Source organism: Triturus cristatus, chromosome 9, assembly GCF_964204655.1.
Source record: "Triturus cristatus chromosome 9, aTriCri1.1, whole genome shotgun sequence".
Taxonomy (NCBI): Eukaryota; Metazoa; Chordata; class Amphibia; order Caudata; family Salamandridae; genus Triturus; species Triturus cristatus.
This window is the reverse complement of record NC_140592.1, coordinates 733,612,630-733,632,027: the sequence shown is the minus strand read 5'-3', so window position 1 is coordinate 733,632,027 and position 19,398 is coordinate 733,612,630. Positions and strand designations below refer to the sequence as shown.

Sequence of the window (19,398 nt, the reverse complement as noted above, 5' to 3'; positions counted from 1 at the left end):
GGCGACCTGTCGTTATATAGCCCAGTACAGGGCATGCTGGGAATGATGTCATTTTTAATGGGCGTGTCATGAAAGAAGAGAGGGAGTTTCAAAATAAAAGTGTATTTTTAGAGGCACGTGACTCTGTCAGGGGAAATAACTAAATGAAGGTAAATACTGATTTAAAAAGTAATTTGCGAGGAATTCGAAGGTGGGTCTGTTTTCTCTCGTATTATAGTCCGCACGCAGTGCACAGTGGAATCTCGGAGAGTGGGTTAGACGATTTCTTCCTGACACTTGCTAAAGTGCTATTAATTTATTTATTTTGTTATTTATTTTATTAAGTGCGAACTTCACCCTGAACATATCAGTGTGTGAGAGTACCAGACAAAACTCAAATCTTGCGGTGACTGTTAGTGATTTAGCATAGTAAGCGAGAGTTGCTTTACGACCAGAGCTGCCATTTTGAAAGTCAGGAACCATTTTCGAGTCCCGGTAGAACACCGCGCCTAAAAAAATGTGACCTTGTGTAAGGTAACTGGTGCTCACGTAAAGCTTTCTAGTGCCCTTGGGCGAGTTCGCGCTATATGAAACTGCAAAAATATGAGTTCAGAAATTAATAGGAATAATGAAAAGTTTGCTAGCTTCAGCGTCTAAAAGGGGTTAATCTGATAACGGGAGGCGAGGCATATGCCGCGTGCCCTTCAATTACCAACTCATACAAAAGGATAGTAAACGATAAATAAACTAGGCGTTTCATAACACAATAGTAACTCGTTCTATTGTACCGCATCATTACAGAGGTAGTGTCACTTCCTCTTTCCTTGCTTTGTAGCGAAGATAGGTTTATTGATTGCTCCCTCTTGATCTTGTTTCTAACTGTTCAACACACTGGAACAAGCTACCTCCTAATCATCGCATTTCCTTGAAGGTCTATCAGTTTAGAGCACTGAAAGCAAAAGATACTAGCTATTTGACCCCAATGAGCTATTATTGCGGTGGATGCTGGATGAACAGGTTTCACATGATATGATGAGATGTTTCACCTTTCTGGACCTGAATTCCCTCATCCTCTCCTCATACTCCCTTAAGTAAGGTACCGTAAATAGTTTAGGATTGTATTCTAAGGATGGGTAGGAAATACTGGGTTAAAAGATTTGACATATGATACAAGTTGTTTCACCCCCCAGGGCCTGAATTTCAAGTAACATACCATAAATAGTTTGGGATTGTCTGGGCAGGAAATAGTTCCCATGGATGTTTTCGCTCTTACCACAATAAAAGTGACAACATCAGGGGTAAAGGTTTTTCCCTCTAGTTGTATGACTTTAACATCTGACACTCTCCTGAAAGAAACAAGCACAGCGACATAGCTAGCTTAGCTGATAACTGCTTTATGGAGACATCTGACTTAGAAAGCTGCAACTCCATAAACATAAGGTTTTATGGCCTGATTTAGAGTTTGGCGGACAGGTTACTCAGTCACAAACACAAGGGATATCCCGTCCACCATATTAAAAGTACATTATATACTATGGCACATGAAATACGATGGATGGGATATCGTCACTTTTGTGACAGTCTCCCATCCACCAAACTAAATTAGGCCCTTACATCTGACAAATATGAATACTGAGGCTCTGGGGGGAGTCATCCTACTGTCCCCCGGCAGTTTCCTAATCAACAGGTGCTCACCTACTGGTGTACTTGCCGCTGCAGAATGACCGTCGGAAGTAGTGGAACTGTTACAGGTCTACAATCTTGTAAACTAATCCAATCTTTGCAGTCTCCACCAGAAAATTGCAGATATGTATTAGATTTGACTCCATGGGATCCAGGTGCCACTCCAGACACCAACCAGCCCGTCTGTTCCAGGCAGACCGATATCTAATTTCTGTGCTACCAGCCCAAGCCTGAAGGATATACAAGAAGACTTAGATGAACATTCTGACACTTTTCATCAGAGACTCCTCCCCCATTCCTCAGAGACTCTCCATGCCATTAGATGGAGTACAGCGAATACCAGAAGAGGTTGAGCTTAACCCCTCAAGCTCTTCAAGCAATGGGGAAAACTAATTAAGTGCTGGTCAGGGCACTGTAAGCTCCAACTAAACTGCTCTCAGCCACCTCAGTTGGGTATGCAGTGGTGGAAACATTACATTACATTACAAACAGTGGAAAGGGGTAACTAAGAAGTCTGTACCACTGTTGTAGAAAGGTATACGTGGCCAAGGCTTCAAGATCCGAATGCCAGTTGAAGAGATGTGGCAGCTGGTGATTCAAATGTGTGGCAAAATAATCTGCCTCGCACATACCCCAGAGTGGCATGAAACCTAGAAACACTTGTGTTCCAAATTCCAGTCAATGGAACCATCCAAAAATAGTTGTAGTCAGCCATAAAATGGATTTCCTGGAAAATACTGAACAGAGATCGATATGTAGTGTTCTAAGAATATTGGGACAGGAATGTCCCCTGCATGGCTGTCCTCAGTGCTTGACTGTGAATATCCTGTTTTTTATTTGGCCTCAGCCTTACTAATCTACTGTGTGCTTCTGTGTGTGTGCGCGAAGGCTTAGGCATCCCCCTTACTGTAAAGAAGAACTCTTGTCAGACCTATATTTCTTTATGTGTGGCCTCCTAGGGCTGACATGCAAAACAAGTCCCCAATACAAATATCATGCACAGTAAATTATTCAAATATAAAATAATTCAAATATAAAATAAAAAAATTACGTACTTTTTTCTTCCTTTTTATATATAAAATAATTTTCCGCAATTTGTTGTTCATATCTGTTCATTATTCACAATTATGTACCACTATTCATATGAAAACAGATAAACAGCAAGTACCATTACATAAATGCAAGGTCTTCGGTTTCTTTGCAAATATTATATCTTTTAACAAGGTACATGACATATAAAAATCAATGTGCAATATATATCAGCAATAACCCCACTCTCAACCATCAAACAGTCACTCTCACCAATCAAACCATCTCGCCCATACGGGAATCCTAAGGTTTTATCAGCGACATACACTCTATCTTTATTCTGTGGTGTGGTTCAATCCCAAAATTTTCCACTGGTGCGTTGTCTTTTTTAAGGTATTTCCCATATGAATAGTTGTGGTCAACGCATGTTTCTGTGGAAAGTCTATGCAACTACCTTCATCAGGACCATATTGGATAGAAAGATAAATCTCAAAAGTGGACGGGGGTTATCTGTCAAAGAACAAAAAAAAAAAAATCTGTTTCCAATTTGCTGTATATGGGGACTGTCTAAGCCAAACACTAAGTTCACATGGCTAGTGCCAATAGAGAAAGATTTTACATACTTTAACACAATCCCATTCTGTGACCAGACATTAACATCCGAAGAAGTGCTCACCAGTTAGATCCTATTTGTGCTCTAAAACTAAAGGCATGCATCTTCATGCCAACCAGACATTTAGAAATAGATAAAGAAAAAGAAAGGGAAAAATGGGGGAAAGGTGCCCTCAACCAAAAAGCAGTGCTAAATATGCCCAATAGAATCAAAGATGATGAAATTAAAAAAGTGCATTCAAGGTGTCGGCATTAAAAACTTTCATATTGCACCTTATATATGAGGAAAAACTTTAATCTTTCTTTGTCAAAGGCTTATGCGGACCAGACAGGACAATATCTCGAGGCGTGCAAAAACACTTTCTCATATGCTGGCAAGCACTGACCTATTTCATTCTGCAAAATAATGAGGTCAGTGTAAGTTTGATGATTAGGTCCTATCAATTATTCGGGTGGCACCTGAGGAGTACCTCTTACCCTATTTTTGAAACATGGGGTGTCGATCAAACAACAGCTGTTGTAGTGGTGTCCCTCTACCAGCCTGAGTATGGCGGCATATTTTCATATTGGCAGCCCCATTTGATTACTGCGCTGCGTATAACGTAAAGGGCACATTTGTAAAAACTCTATTGATATACCTAGTGATACATAAATATATCCTAGATTTGGTATACAATACGATATATGATGTCATAGGGGAAATATGTCTTTCATATGCATTGGATTCTCACAACCTCGCCCTGAGCCTTAAATTTCGTAGGTTATTTATGGGATGATACGAATGGGCTATTGTTTATCATTGCTTACAAATCCTATTTCTGGGCATTATAGTCTGATGCGTGCTTATTAATCCATAGCGCTATCAACGTGCACAATGGTACTCCCCTGTGGTTTCAAAACAATGTCAGAGCCCATTCAAGATTATAAATATCGCAGAAGTTGGGTTCTGTGGCGAGGTACGAGGTCACTCACTTACTGCTTTAACTGTGAACCCATTATAGCATGGCACAGTTCTTATATTAACAAATTCCCTACGGTCTTGCCATTTGTTAAGCTAATAGTTTTGCCATTTGTTAAGCTAAGAGGCATCCCCCGTGACATGAGTGAGGTCCTTGACCTCCTGCTGGGAACTGAAAGGCTACACCAAGCATGCCCTATTTTATCTGACAGAGCACCACCATCCCTGTCATGGGTTTTGCATGTACAGCGGTGGTGACATCATACTGTATTTGTAAAAAAGTTGTGAGCAGACCTTTTCATCCGTGTCACTAGAGTGAAGGCCTACTTGCCCACTCACTTATATGCACTAACCCAATTCCTAGCTCTTACACCCAGGGTGTTTGTTATGCCTGTGTGTGGATTTGAGGACTGTACAGTACATGGTTCTTAACCTTTTGACTTATGGGGATCCCCATTGAAACATTACTGGAATCTGAGGACCCCACCCACCACTAAGTCATTATTGCATGCTGGGAAATCCTCTGCCTAAGCAATTTTTAGGATTTGAACTTCAGATCGTTATACAAAAACAAGTATACACCAGACAAATGGTCATATATTGAAATAAGGGTTAAATTCACAATCAAATATAGAACGTTTTAAAATTTTAATTTTGATTCTTTATTTGCATATATTTTATGAATTGTAATGTATTAATTTTAATATAATTTAATTTGGTAACACAGTCACATACACCCTGAGTAGGCCTTTCAGACCCTCAGAGGTCCTCGGACCACAGGTTAAGAAACACCTGCATTATGTGCATGAGTAAACCAGAGTAATGGAGGCCTGCAGGTTCCATTTTAGAAATCCCTGCCATGGTCCTGTGCACAAGATGGGGGTGAGGTTGTATCCCACAGTGAAAGCGTATTGCTGACATTTTTGAAACTGGAGATAGGAACCCTAGACACTGAAGTAGGGAAAGAGGAGACGGTGTGTAGGAAAGCAGAATCTGCTTTCATGGTTACCCCCACGTTTTGCTGGTGTCGTATGTGTTTTTACTAGTCTGGCTGGACTCCTGCTTATCAGGACCCCAGCCAGTGTGCTTCCTCCCTAAATGTGCCATGGTAAGGTCTTTGGTACCTCCACTATTGGCTACTGGTGTACCCTTGTAAGTCTCTAGTATAGGGTACTAAGGAACCCAGGGTTTAGGTACACCAGGGGTCTCCCGTGGGCTGCAGCATGTATTATGACACCTGTGAGAGACCACTCAAACTGTGACTACAGGCCTGCCATTGCAGCCTGTGTAAGCTGGTGCTAGCACATCTTATGACAAAATATAAGTTTCCTTCCTTATATCTGAGGTCACTCCTAAGGCAGGCCTTTCACTCCTGAAGGCAGGGTTATAAATATGAGGGTGCCCCTGCATGAGTAGGACACCCCTACAAACCCTGGAGTCGATTCTCCAGGCTTGTAAGTGCGGTCAGCCATTTTGATATATATAGTGGCCATGTGCCATTACACGATGGCCAACTATATAGTGGCTGTGCCGAACCTGGGCATGTTTGGTATCAAACATGTTGGAATCATACCCCAACACCATTACCGGTGTTGGGGGTATGATTTCATGCACTGGGGGGCTCCTTTGGGAAGCCCCCAGTACTCCTGGGAACAGCCTTCCAGGGTCTGCCAGCAATCTAGTGCTGCCGCCGACCCCAGACAGGATTCTGCCTTCCTGCAGCTGAGCTTGAGCAGGGGAAGGTAGAACAATGGGTTTCCTGTCACAGGGAGGTGTGACTACCTCCCAGACAGGACTTAGTGTATTGGGCTAGGGTGCTTGCAAGAGCCATCAGACTGCTTTGAAGGGCACAATTGGTGCCCTCCTTGCATACTGTTGGAACCAGTTGTGGGAGCCCTAGGTCCCTGCTCTAGCGTGAAACTGGACAAAGGACCTGGGAGTATCCTCTCCTCTGTTCAGCCCCTCCTCTGGGAGGGACCCCTGAGTCATCCAAACCCATTTCTTAAAGTATAAAAGGGCTTACCTGGTTCTCGACCTACAACATGGGACAGCTCATGAAGGGCTCCTGGTCTTCCTCAGCGTCGCCTGGTCATCACAGCTGCAACGACAAGGTCACCGTCATCACTCATGCATCTGCTGTCATTGGTGGGTATTGCTCTTCCATGCCTCCTGGTCACCTTTGAGTGGCATAGACTCTGTCCCCTCTGCTTGCAGGTTCTTCTCTTCAAGAACCATCCTTGGATTCCACCGGACTCTTGCACAGTCTTTGCCAGCGGCATCTTTACTGAAGTCCTCCATTGTAGTCTATGGCAGTTTCCGACGTCACTTCGCACCTATGCACCAGGCTTCCCTGGCGGAGGTATCCTGGTTCCTGGGGTATCCAAGGGTGGAGTGACTCACCAAACTTCTATCTTCCACGGGGTTTCTTCAGGGTCCACTAGGAAGGGTCCTTCTTCTTCAAAACTGCAACCGCGACTTTCCCGTTGACTTCTGTTGAGTGCATGGCTGTGTTTCCACTATGCACACAGCCTCTGTGGGATTCCTGGGTACTTACCTTGGTCGGTTCCTTGGGATCCCTGCTCTTCTAAGTCTCCTGATCCAAGTCCCGACTTCAGTCGCAGTTTGCATTCCACTTTCTTAGTATATGATTTAGTCTCCCACTGTAGACCACTGTTGATTGTGCTTACTTACCCGTTTTCAATTGAAGTATTGTGTGTACTTGTGTTGATATCTCCGGTTAGGAGATATACCAATATGTTAGTGAGGGTTGTGTAATAAATAGACATATTTTTATAACTACACTGTGTGGTTCTTTTTCGTTTAACCTACACTACATGATTAGATCTGGTAAAACAAGCTGCTTAACACTCCTTCTGTACTAAGCCTGAAGGCTGCTCTGCACAGCTACCACGTAGAGAGCTTTCTATGGTTGTCTAAGACCACTAAAATAACCACAAGGGTTGTCTGGATTAGTGCAATGTGCTTCACTTAAATAAGCGTGCACCATATACTGAGCCAGGTTCTTACATTAGTGTGCAGTAGTTGGGATTTCAGCCTGCACTGTTTTACCAGCTAATCTAGGTGCGGTTAGATGAAAATTCATCAATAGCATCAGGCACATATAAACACTTTTTGTATAATAGTAAGTTCTACTGAACTTTTTGGATTGCTAGTTGAGGGTCTAGTACAACCCTTTCTACAATCCTTTTTAAGTTTAGTTTCCACTGGCGTAGGTAGGTGCAATACCACGCTACACCTAGTTTACCATGTCTTTAGTTGGGGAATCCAGTGGGTCCCAATCTTCTAGGTACAGTGGTCTTGGCTGCATCAAGCAAGTTAAAGACAGGTAGAACCCCTAACACTCAGCAACTCTTAGAGCTGCTGCTGCAGGATGGTCTCCAGAAAAATGGAAGGTCAAAAGGGCAAAACAATGTGAGTAGGGTGGCTCCTGAAGATGGGTCAGGGGTGGTTCACCCCAGTGACACAAATTCTGAGCATGACCAGGGGTAGTGAAATGACTTCACACTGTTGAACTCTGATCCCCCAGGGAATAGTACAGAGGGTGTCCCTTTATTATTCCTGGGAGGGTGCAGAGAATGCAGGGAAGGTCTAGATCCTCCTCTGTTAATTGCAATGCCTCTAACAATTCAACAGGGACCTCCATCTCTAGTCAGAAGGAGGACTCCTTAGAGAGGGAATACCACCTGCTTAAGCTTGAGAGAGCCCAACTCAGAATCAAGTAAAAGCAGCCGGCCCTTTATAAGGAAACCTTGGAAGTACAGAGGGCTAGGAAGAATTTAGGAATAGAGTCCCATGGTGGCAGCACTAGTGTCCCTAGGGTCAGGGAGCAATCTTTTGATGCTACAAACCTGAGCAGGATATTCTCTCCTTACCAGGAGGGCAATGATATCCATAGATGGATCACTGCCTTGGAGAGGACCTGTGAAGTACAGAAGGTCTCGCAAGGGCAGCGGACAGCTATCCTGTGGCTCTCCTTTGCTAGCAAAGGCAGTGACAAACTCCTAACTGTCAAAGATGAAAATGCTGAACAACTATAAAATCTTGAAGAGTACCTTCATAAATGGGTTTGGTGTGACCACTGAGCAGTACAGGGTCAAATTCAGAGACACACAGAAGGCACACACCCAAGATTGGGTTGACTTTTATAGACAGTGCTAATAAGGCTTTGGAAGGTTTCGGAAGGCTTCCTTCATGAAAGTACTGTGCATGACTATGAGGGTTGATACAATTTATTGATGAGGAAGCACATCCTTAATAACTGTCCAAATCAACAGCTGCACCAGTACCTGGTGGACTCTGATCTGACCTCTCCCCAAGAATTGAATTAGGAAAGAAGGCAGGCAAATGGATCCTTATCAGGGTGAAGCAGAAAAACAATGGTGGTAGAGGCGACCAGAAGAAGCAAGGTTCTTCTAATGCCCAAGAGAAGGGTGGGGAGAAAGTTAAAGACAACAAGCATTGGCATAGCCAATAGGTCTCGTCTTTGGGACCTTATAAGTGTTTAGCCATGCAACAGTTGATGCTGTTGTACCAATGATATTGTGCTGCATAACTAAATACTTATACGGTCCCAAAGGCGAAACCTATTGGCTATGCCAATGCTTGTTGAATTCAATCAATCCATCAGGATTTGTAGAGTGCAGCTGCTTCACCCATGAGGGTCTCGAGGCCCCTGTCGTATCATTCTGCCTGTTCTCCTATTGGTTGAACATCCAGGTCTTGAGGTCCTTCCTGAATTGCTGGAGCGATGGGGAGGTCGTTCCAGGTCTTGGCCGCCAGATGGGAGAAGGTGCAGCCTCCACTATTTGTTCGGCCGATGCGACATTTAGAACTTGAATATGGAACTTCAAAGCCCAACTCATATAGGCACAGGGTGTACCTCCGGATAAGGTGTTTTATCTGCTTCTGTGTACTGAGTACTGGAAAAAACGCATGCGAGCAGCACTCAGAAATAACATGCTGAGGCCAGTTGGTGAGCGTGAGGTCTGAATACAAAATATGACGAGAAACAACTTTGTAACTGGGGATGGCGCCCAAAACGAACTCAGCTCTGCCCTTGCCCTTGACTGCTGTGAGTATCATCTAGCAGAAGTTGTCTGGCAGCGAGAAATCAGACCGACTAATGACTGCCATTTTTGGCTACGTCACTTCATTTAAGGGCAAGGCATGGAAAAGCTATTGCCATTGGCTTTTAACCACCAATAGTTTTTGAAGAGAGGCAGTAAGAGGCTCCAGTCCCCTTTAGGTGTGCCCAGCCTATCCCCGATGACCATGCAGCTGCTCTGCAAAGTTCCAATCCAATACTTCACTTTAACAATGAAAAGTATAAGGCCTGTTTACTCCTTATCATTTGCAAACCATACACCTTACACTTACAGGCAGACAATGTACAGCTTCCTTTGCATCTGATTGGCCAATCCTGCCTGACACGTGTTAGTATTATTATACCTATGAGTTCAAAGTTGATTAAGAAGAAAACTCAAGTCTGCGGAGGGGTTGGTGCCTATTGTTGGACGAGCACCTGCATGCACAACAAAAACAACCTGTGCACATACTGTTGCTCTTTGCGGTGTATTAATAAACTTATTTTCTAAAATCTGCTACTACAGGGCCTTTCGATCCAAACATTTATTAGACCATTGCCACCTCCAAGTTATGTACTGTACTATCTTTAGGCATGTGAGATGTTTGTATCAGGCCGTACCACATGAAGGATTTTAAGGGACAAGCTTTACATGGCGTCGGGCTACCTGCCAACCCTTGCTCCAATGGACTTACAGTCACGCTTCAGAGAGCTACCATTTGCTACTCAAAATATGCTTTTGTTTGATTATCCATCAAATATTAGTTCTGCACGACAAAGTTAATGCGGGATATCGGGAACTACCCCCCAAAAGTATCTTGTCTGCCCAAATAATTTAATGAAGAGTTGGGAACTGTCCCTCTTTTTGATACAAAATGCCAGTCTTGGAAACGTGTGTATGCTGGGATACACGAAGGCTTCATCAGACCATAGCGATTCCAAACGGTTGCAGATAATCGTAGAATACGGCACATCCAAAGGCAGCAAAACTACTCAATAGTAACTACGGTTATTACTGCTAATGTTTTTGCAGATAATACGGATTTGTTTTGCCAATGTAGTGCAGCATTGGCATTAAAAAAAAGTTAGCATTATGATATGTGTGTGAGCATGTCCGGACATGTCATGTGCTATGGTGGCTTGGCGTGTTTAGATATGAGCGTGGATGCATCGCCACACATGCACACTCATACGGCATAATGGAGGATATGTGGGCAAGAGCGATATGGAAGAAGTCGATGGGGAGAGGGGGGAGTGGGAAGCACCAGTGAATGGCTGTGGGAGCAATGGAGGAGCCTGAGCAACGGAGGTGCCTTTTCGAATAAAAAAGAAAACTAGGAAGAAGAAACCAATAGTTGAGGTGAGGGTAGGATGGGGTAACACAGAGCACCTTAGGAGGGGGAGGTATTTAAAGGGAGAGCACCGCATGAGGGAGAGTGCAAGAAAAACAGTACATGCACTCTTATGAAGTGCTGAAAGAACAAGTATTGGCCGCACAGCCGTGAAAGTGACGCTGCAGTCAAAGTGAAAGTAATTGCGATCGCGGGCTGTAAGGGTGCTCGCGAGAGATGCACTTAATGATCCATGACGAGAGAGGAAAGCCAGATGGCGCCTCTGCTTGTAACTGTGCGCGTAACCGCACGCACTAGGCCACACAAAAAGCTGTGGTCGGCTTTTTAAAGCCCACTCACTAAATGTCTCGCCAGCGCAGCGCATGCGCTGGCCCAGGCGAGACCTAAAAAGGAGTCTTCACAAGGTCCCTATAAATTTTCCACTGGGGGTGGGTCCCAAAACTCCCCTTCCTCTGGCAAGACACCTTGGTGTTACCTGTGTAAGGAAAAAGGCCACAGAACAAGGGGTGCCAATTGCTCTAAAGCTAACACCAATGAAGCTACTACTAATGCCCCTAAGGCAACTAGCACCAGTACAAGTAGTAGTCCAGCCCCCAGTGTTTTAGTAGGGTTAACCATGGGTTCTGAAGTGGGTTCTGGCCTAGTGAGAACTCCCACTCAGGCTGTCCTTGTAGAGACAGTGGCATTGAACTTGCCACTTTACTTGTAAGTCCCACTAACTTGGGAAAGTACAGGCAACAGTCACTGATTAATGGTCAGGAAGCTGTGGGATACAGGGACACAGGGGGCAGTGACACAGTGGTGACAGAGAAACGTGTGTCCCATGACCGAATCACACTTGGTCAACTTTACCAAGTGACCAATGCAGGCAATGTCAGGACTGATCATTGCTTGGCAATTGTAAATCTCACCTGGGGAGGGGTAACTAGCCCTAAAAGAGTTGTGGTTTCCCCAGACCTACCTGTGGACTGTTGTTGGGCAATGAAATAGAAACGTCAGCCTGGTGTGAAGTCAAGTTCAGGACATATGCAGAGATGATGGGAATCTCTGACAGTGCATTTGCTGTTACTAGGGCTCAGGCCAAACCGTTAGGCACTGGGGGAGCTCTGGATCCTGGAAAAATGGGCCAGCTAGCTTCTGAGAGAAGGAGCTGGAAGGGTAAGGAATTATGTTCCACCCAGACTCCCAGTGAGGATCAGTCTCCTGCGGGAGATGATCCTAGCCCCTGTGAAGGAACTGTCCTAAAGGAACCTGGGCCTGACACGGCAGAGTTCTTGGGGGCAGGGGGCCCTTCCATAGCAGGCTTGAGTCTGGAGCAGAAATCCTGCCCTCTCTTGAACAGCTCAGACAGCAAGTTGCTGCTGAGGAGACAGGGAATGTCAGTGGGTCCCATAGGAGCTGCTTAGATGATGGGCTTCTGTTTTCTGAGTGTAGAGACCCCAAGCCTGGTGTCACTAGGAGGTTGGTTATACCTTAGAAGTTCAGAGGTCTTCTTCTTTCCTTAGCACATGACATTCCCCTTGCAGGACATCTTGGGCAAAGCAAGACATGGGACAGGGTTGTCCCTCATTTTCACTGGTCTCACATGTCTGAAGACACCAAGGAGTTGTGTTGCTACTGTGTCACTTGCCAAGCCAGTAGTAAGTCAGATGGCACTACATAGGCCCCCCTTATTCCACTTCCAATGGTTGGGGTTCCCTTTGAGAGAGTAGGGATAGACAATGTTGATCCCTTAAACCCTCCATCAGCCTCTGGACACAGTTACATCCTAGTGGTGGTGGACCATGCCACTAGGTATCCAGAAGCATTCCCATTAGGACCACTACAGCTCCTGTGGTGGCTAGGGCCCTTCTGGGGGTATTTTCCAGAGTGGGGTTTCCTAAGGAAGGCTTGTCAGACAGAGGTACAAACTTCATGTCTAGCAACATAACTGCAATGTGTAAAGAGTGTAGTGTAAACTACAAGTTTACAATAACTTACCATTCACAGTGCAATGGGATTGTTGAAAGGTTCAACAAGACCCTAAAGGGTATGATCATGGGACTCCCAGAAAAGCTCAGACGAAAATGGGATCGCTTACTACCCTGCCTTCTCTTTGCCTACGGATAGGTTCCTCAGAAGGGGGTGGGTTACAGCCCATTTGAACTTCTGTTTGGACATCCAGTTAGAGGTCTATTGTGTCTGGAGGAATGGGAGCAGCCTCTCAAACCTTCTAAACAGGATATTGTGTACTATGCCCTTCACCTGTGTTCACGTATGGCTGAGTACATGGAGATGGCCAGCAAAAACCATGTGTCCAGCCAGGAGCTTCAGAAAGCTTGGTATGACCAAAAGGCTGTACTGACTGTTTACCAGCCAGAACAGAAAGTGTGGATGTTGGAGCCTGTGGCCCCAGCAGCTTTCCATGACAAGTGGAGTGGCCCCCACACTATCCTTGAGAAAAAAGGCGAGGTCACCTACTTGGTGGACTCTGTGAGGACTCCCAGAAGTCCTCACAGAGTTCTTCATGTGAACTCCTAAAGCCTTTTGTTGACAGGGCTGACATGAGCTTGCTCATGGCATCTGATGAGGGACAGCAGGAAGAGAGTGATCCTCTCTCTGATCTCCTCTCTCAGGACCCTGTTGATGGGTCAGTTGATGAAGTAGCCTTGGCAGGCAGCCTAACTGACCAGCAGCAAGCTTATTGTAGGCAAGTCCTTAATCATTTCCCACACTTGTTTTCTCTGACTCCAAGTCAAACCACCTGGTGTACCCATGAAGTGGACACAGTTGACAGTCTGCCTGTAAAGAGTAAAATTTACAGACAGCCTGATCATGTCAGAGACTGCATCAGGACTAAGGTCAAAATGATGCCGGAGTTGAGGGTAATTGAACCTTTGGATGACCCATGGGCTAGTCCTGTAGGCCTTGTGCCAAAGCCTCACACCCTAGATGGTAAGACAGGGATGAGGTTCTGTGTAAACTACAGAGGTCTCAATGCAGTCACTAGGACTGATGCCCATCCAATTTCCAGGCTCGATCAGCTGATTGATACTCTGGCTTCAGCCAAGCTCTCAGAACATTTGACCTGACTACTGGCAAATCTGACTCTCAGAGGAGGCCATGCCAAAAACAGTATTTTCAACCCCCAGTGGGCATTATCAATTTATTGTGATGCCTTTTGGTTTGAAGAATGCATCTGCCACATTTGAGAGGTTGGTGAACAATTTCTCACAGACCTTGAAGCCTATAGTGCAACATATCTAGATTATATTGATGTCTTTAGTTCCACCTGGGAGGATCACCTGGCCCACCTCAGGAATGTTCTGGAGGCTCTGCAAAAGGCAAGCCTCACTATCAAGGCCACAAAGTGTGAGATAGGGCAGAGCGGGCCATTGGAGAGCAAGATCCAGATCATAATGGATTAGGTTGCTCCCACTACCCAGACTCAGGTCAGAGCTTTCTTGGGTCTGACTGGGTGCTACAGGAGGTTTGTTAAGGGATATGGGTCCATAGTGAATCCCCTTAATGATCTCGCCTCCAAAATAATGTCTAAGAAAGTTCAATGGACAGTTAGCTGTCTGAAGGCATTTGATGATCTGAAGCAAGCCATGTGCACTGCTCTCATTCTGCAAAGTCCTGATTACTCCAAAACGTTCATTGTCCAAACAGATACTTCTGAGATAGGGTTAGGGGAAGTTCTATCACAACTTAATGCAGATGGCCAGGACCAACCCGTAGCTTTTATAAGCAGAAAGTTGACCGCCAGGGGGAAGCTTTGGTCAGCTATTGAGAGGGAGGCCTTTGCTGTGGTCTGGACCTTGAAGAAGTTGAGACCATACCTGTTTGGTATTTATTTCATTGTTCAGACAGACCATAAGCCCCTCTTATGGCTAAAACCGATGAAGGTTGAAAATCCCAAACGTTTGAGGTAGTCCATTTCTGTACAGGGGATGGACTTTTCTATGGAACATAGACCTAGGAGTAACCAAGCCAACGCAGTTGGACTCTCCAGAATCAACTGGGCAATGTTATTCTCATCTCCTTTTGTTTGCGGAGAGGTTGTGTAGGAGAGTAGGATCTGCTTTCATGGTTACCCCAACTTGCTGGTATCAGTATGTTTTTTTGACTGGTCTGGCTGGGATCAGGCTAATCAGGACCCCAGCCACTGTGCTTCCTCCCTAAATTTGACATGGTAAGTATTTTGGTACCTCCTCAGTTGGCTACTGGTGTACCGTTGTAAGTCCCAAGTATATGGTACTAAGGTACCCTGGGCATAGGTACACCAGGGGTCTCCCATGGGCTGCAGCATGTAATATACCACCCATGAGCGGCCACTCAAACTGTGACTACAGGACTGCCATTGCAGCCTGTGTAAGCTGGTGCTAGCACCACTTACGACAGATATAAGAATCCTGTAAAAGCTTTTTATGATTTATAATTTTGAGTGTAGGAAGGCGGAGTATTATGTGGTGATGCTGGTTAGGCTTCACCATGCAATACTGTCACAAACCCTAAAGATGGTCCTAAGATTCATACTAATAAATCCTTAGCTCATGTGGCAAAGAGCAGTCAGGCTTTACAACAGGAATTTGTGTTAAGCATTTCAGAGTACCAACATGACCATAAGTAATTGACATGACGAGAGAAATCCAACACAAATTTATAAAAATAGAGTGTAATTTTATCTTAATTTAGACACTAAAGTGAATGGAATAGCATACATATGACCGGAGTTATAGATTTTAGAAGCAATAGTAAATCAGTTCAAAATAATACAGTGAAAATGTATCATTACGGTCAATGGGAAACACCACTAGTGACAATTTATCACTTGCATGTTGAGTTGCATGGTACCCTTGCAGGGTAAAGGTGATGCGGGTCCCAGGACCAGGCCACGACAGTCAGTTAAATTTTACCTGGCCTGTGGAACCCGGGTGCAGATTTGTCCTGGCTGTTCCTGATGCTGAACGTGGGCCTCGAGAGAGAGCTGCTTTTATCGCTTACATGGTGCTGTGGGGCACAAGATGCAAAAACACCACAACTGGGCTGTGGCTGACGTTGGTCGAATGTTGGATGGAGTTCCCTCTTGGTGCAGCATCAAGTGCACGGTTCGGTTGCTGGACTGGCTACCAACAAGCGTTGGCAGCAGTAATCTTTGGAAAAAGGTACTTCGACATGGTGTAGCCTTCGTGGAAGACAGGACTGCAGTTCCCACAATGCACCTGACCATCTGTATTTGGGCGATCCCACGGAGGGCCCAGTGACCAGTGATTCTTCAGATCTGGAGCGTTGTATTACCTGAAGTTTTGCAGAGTATTAAGGCCACTAGTCCAGGGGACTTTGAGGCTGTTTTAGTCTTCCAAAGTGGTCCCTCTGACTGGGGGAACTGTGAGTTAGCCTAGGATGAGTCTTGATCAGGCAGTTCCAGGAGCGTTGCCACAGGTGCAGAGTATCCCTCTTTTGCTTTGTGCAAGACCTGATGTCGCAGACACAGATCTCTTCTTTTGTCCTCTTTGATGCAGGTTGCTCAGAGCTGAGGTTCTGGTGTCAGGGGTAGCCATTAAATCTTCGATTTAGGGGTGTGAGCCAAGTGGCCAATGGGCTGCTTGCCCCAGCGGCTAATACACCCCTGAGGTGACCACATCTAGGGGTATAGGTCACTTTTTCTATCCAGAGCCCTTTTTTCTGCCACTTCTAAAAATGGCAGAACCCTTCTTCCATTGTGCAGACCGGGTTGCCCACCCTGGAGGTGTTGCTAGCCTTCTAAGGGTGTACACCTAGCACAACTAATTTCCCACCTGCACGGGTGCAAATGTGCTTGGGGCAGGGGGAGGGCTGCTTCCTCTGGGAGTCAGCCAGTATGCATATCAGAGGCGGTTCAGGGGGGAGAGTTTTGTTATTCTACTGGTTGTTGAGATAGTTATGAGTGAGAATTGGAACGGACACTTGAGATGCTGATCCCCCGACTTTGGGATACAGAACACGCTCTCCTGAGGACTCTGATAGGATCGATGAACACAGTTGCCCTATGGGACGATGACCACATGTGGCGAAAAGCCGTGAGTAGCAATGTATGACTACAAATATGATTGTTGATAACTGCTATCAGGAACATGATGGAAACTCTTATATCCCTTTGTATTGATCCTACTTGATATGCTGTAACTGAATACAATTTGTTTACAAAAAAAAAACAATCAGAGGCGGTGCAGCCTTTGAAGCTCACCGCCTTGATGTGTCACTTCACTAGCCTTCATGGGAGTGAGGTGGTGTGACCTCCTTACTACCCAGGTCTTTGTTCCTGACTCCTGGGAGTGATCACACTACCTGGCAGGAGGTTGGAATCCAGTCTTGGTGGCAGCCAGTGTGAGTTGGCAGCCAGAGGGCAGAGAAGCTGGGGCAACCAGGTGGGCAACCTCTAGGGTAGCCACCCGGATGCATGCCACCTCGCCCTTGACACAAGATTTGTGCCAGGAGTGATGAGGTACACTGATTGACACCAAACCGAACATATTTAGGTGGTACCATAATGGAGCTAGTGACCCCGGTTTGTCCGAGTGCTATTCCATGTAATCCTATCGACCGCCTATGACTTATAGTGTACTTTAATGGTAGAGGCCACTATAGAAACATATAAGCTTGCACTTTCATGTCCACATCTTTAATATACTGCACCTTGCCTTCTGGCCTCAGGAGGCTTTCCTTAGGGGTGACTGGCATTCTAAAAGCAATGTATTGACTTTAACACACATGGTGAGGACAAAGTCGTAATGGAGCAGATTACACAGTTCCTGCAGTCTGCAATGGCACGCCTACTCTCAGTAGTTTACTTGGGTCACTCAGGTTGACACAAACAGTGCTGCTAGGGCTGGAGACCCCTCTACCACCCATGCACTGGATACCACATACTAGGGACTTATAAGAAGGGGTAAAGTCCTTGTCAGCTGGGGATGACAATTCACACATACCAGTTTTAGGGAGAGAGCACTGGCACTGGGGCCTGGTTAGCAGAATTTGTTGGACTGTCAGAGTCAGAAACCAGTCCATTAGTCCAAATGGGGGCAAAAAGTGCGGGAATATCTGAAAAAGCCCTATTTTCTAACATTGATTAACAAATAATTAGTATGAATTCATAATTTTTATGATGCATATAGCCGTGACCTATGAACTAATGTTGATGCACTTGAAATGACTTACTTATATTGTCTAGGAGTGTGACTATAAATGTAGAATAGTTATGTCAAATGTTTGTGTGAGACACCATTATATTAGGATAGATTTCGTTTCTGGTGTTTGTTCAAAACTACTCCTGCTCATTTCTCCTCCCAGTCAGTCTCCTCTCCCCACAGTTTCCGCAGAGCACTGTGTGCTATGATGTAGATAGTAGCTCTTCTTAGAAAGCATGTATTGTGAATGAAGCTTTCCAATGTGTTCTCTATGTATCATTTTGAAGGACTTCCATTGGAAGTTCAGATGTCTGCCTACAGAAGAACATTAATCTATGAGCCTTTGTTCATGAATGTTTCATATTTTATTTTATATTTCTGTACTGCAGTTGCTTAGGAAGCGAACAGAAGGATTCTTTTATCTTAAGAAATTGGTTAGTGTTAAGAGGTTTTTAATATTATGATCTTTCTTTTCATTTGTCCAATATGAGCTAACCATGACCATGCTGAATCTGCTTTGCTTATTGTTCATGCATAAAATGTTTATGAAACCCCTAATCTTGAAGGTTTGTCTGTGATTTATCAGTTTCCTCCCAATACTTTGATTTACTTCAGACTTTCTTTTCTCTCTTAGAATACTGTCAGCACTCTATATAGGTTTGACACTTAGTATCTGGAGAGGTTCAGCTGCTTAAATAGGGATTATTATTCTGATTTCAGAATGTGCATTCTGTATTTTGGTCTTTATGGCATTTGTTGCATTTTTCTGTATTGCTGATTTTAGGACTTCTGTAATAAATCTTTTAAATTTACTTTTGATCTAGAACTCAGTTATTGTGTGATCCTAGTTCTTATCTGATTTTTTACTCTTCTAATTTGCTGGGTTTATTGTTGAGGGTGGTGTCGCTTGTCACAAGATCAACAGAACCGTAGCCAAACTGCCGGAGGTAAATGTTGGGATGTTCCTGGGGTTCGGCTCCCACAACATTTGTTAGCAAATTTGGTTCCTCTTTACTAGGGACCACAAACGATTCCTGTGATTTTTTTTTGTTTAATGGCCAGTTCTGAGGGCAGGAGTTTTTTGCACCTTGACAAATACTCTGGTTCTGGATCTTTCCAAAAAGTGACCAGCATACTGGCTGTGCGTACCTGAGCGATTTGGAAGTGTATGAATAGGGAGGAATTGATTTTGTAAGTGTGTAATGAAAATATGAAATTGTGATGGATTTATGTTTTTGTGTTGAGTTGTTTGGGTATGTGATGATTGTGAGTTCAATTGATGGATTGATTACTGTTGTGTTGATGTATTATTCATATTTGTAATCACATTTGAAGGTTCATTGCTCTATTGAATTGAATTGAGTTTGTTAACTGATGCATCGTAAATCTAAGATCTCGAGATATATTGAATACCTGTCTGTCATTGTGGTGTGTAGAGCAAGGGTCACCGCTTACACATTGATAGGAATTCTGAATTAACGATTTCCCTTTCAGGTTGAGTGTTTTAATTTTGTTTGGTGTAAGGTAGACGAC

At 44.6% G+C, this 19,398-nt stretch overlaps 1 long non-coding RNA gene across 1 annotated transcript in view; it reads left to right on the top strand.

Moving 5' to 3' along the window:
* Positions 1–81: 81 nt before the first annotated feature.
* The window catches only part of LOC146798647 (uncharacterized), a 64,947-nt gene continuing 45,630 nt past the window's right edge, over positions 82–19,398 (top strand). Inside the window, exon 1 of the long non-coding RNA XR_014968742.1 lies at positions 82–149. This is a non-coding gene — a long non-coding RNA (uncharacterized LOC146798647). The remainder of the gene's footprint in view (positions 150–19,398) is intronic.